The sequence below is a fragment of the Triticum dicoccoides genome, chromosome 7A (genome assembly GCF_002162155.2).
Source record: "Triticum dicoccoides isolate Atlit2015 ecotype Zavitan chromosome 7A, WEW_v2.0, whole genome shotgun sequence".
Classification (NCBI taxonomy): Eukaryota; Viridiplantae; Streptophyta; class Magnoliopsida; order Poales; family Poaceae; genus Triticum; species Triticum dicoccoides.
Window position 1 is genome coordinate 42,344,193 of NC_041392.1, and position 1,589 is coordinate 42,345,781.

A 1,589-nucleotide genomic window follows, 5' to 3' on the forward strand; every position below is an offset into this window, starting at 1 on the left:
TCTCCTCCCCTCCCCTCCCCTCACGGTTTCTCCTCCCTCCTCTCCAGTGAGATCCTCCTCCCTCCTCTCCTCCCATTCCCTCATGGTTTCTCCTTCCTCCTCTCCGATGCTTCGGTGAACTCCTCTCCGGTGACCTCCTCCTCCTCTCCGGCGATGTAGGCGAGCGCCTCTCCGGTGACATCCTCCTCCTCCTCTCCGGCGAACTCCTCTCCGGCAAAAGAACGTACAAGATCCAAAAACAGGAACAAAATTTGAAATAATATCATGCCAAAAAACGAGCAAAAAAAAAGCTAGCAAAAAATGGGCAAAAAAATCACGATCCAGATCCAAATTCAAAATTCAAAAATAGCAATGGCGCACGGTGGGGGTTAGACGGTGCGCCACTACTATTTTCCCGCCTTCAAAATTCAAAAATACTAATGGCGCACCGTGGCCTATACTAATGGCGCACCAGTGGCCTATACTAATGGCGCACCAGTGGTGCGCCATTAGTAAAAATTACTAGTCGCGTGCTAGTAATGGCGCACCAGTGATGCGCCATTAGTAGGCAAAACTGGTGCGCCATTAGTAGGCCTTTTCCTAGTAGTGCGGGGACGACGGGCTCGGGTGGCACACGACGACGGGGACGACCGCGGGCTCGGGGCGGCACACGGCGACGGGGACGAGGAGGCGGGGCTCGGGGCAGGGCGGACGACAGCGAGCTCGGGGCAGGGCGGCCAGCGACGAGCAGGAGGGCTTGACGATGAGGACAGCGACAGGGCGCGGCGACAGCAACGGGGCAGGGCGCGGCGACGGCGACCAGGAGGACGAGCAGCCTGGCGGTGTCGGTGATGGGGAATGGAGCAGTTGGCGAAAATTTCCAAAGTGTGGACTTATATAGCAGAGCCTTTAGTCCCGGTTCGTAGCAGCAACCGGGACTAAAGGGGGACACTGGTCACGGTTTGTGCCACGAACTGTGACCAATGCCCCCCTTTAGTCCCGGTTGGTGCCACCAACCGGGACAAAAGGCCTTGTGCGGCTGCTGCGTCGAAAGTTTAGTCCCACCTCGCTAGTTGAGAGGGGTACGCAGTGGTTTATAAGCCCACTGCCGCACCCCTCTCGAGCTCCTCTCCATTGCAGGCTTACGGGCCTAATTGTCACTGCTATGCCTGTGGGCCTACTGGGCCTCCTGCGGGCCTGAATCCTGGCCCTTGGATGGGTTTCTAGTCGTATTCAAGCCGTGGGGGCCCAGTAGGTGGCATTTTTTTGTTTTTTCGGTTGCTTTATTTATTTTCTTTTGTTTTTTGCTTTATTTTTTAATTCTTTATGCTTTTAGTTTTAGAAAAATTATAAACTTTTTGTTAATGCCATTAGTTTTCAAATTTGAAAACACTTTTTTTTGATTTTTTGTTTTATTTGTTGCTTTATTTATTTTATTTTGTTTCTACTTACAACAAAATACTTATTGTTGCTATTTTTTTTCCAGTTTTTTTGTTTTGTTTTCTGCATTATTTATTTTCTTTTGTTTTTTGCTCTATTTTTTTATTATTTTTGCTTTTAGTTTTAGAAAAATTATAAACTTTCTGTTAGTGCCATTAGTTTTCAAATTT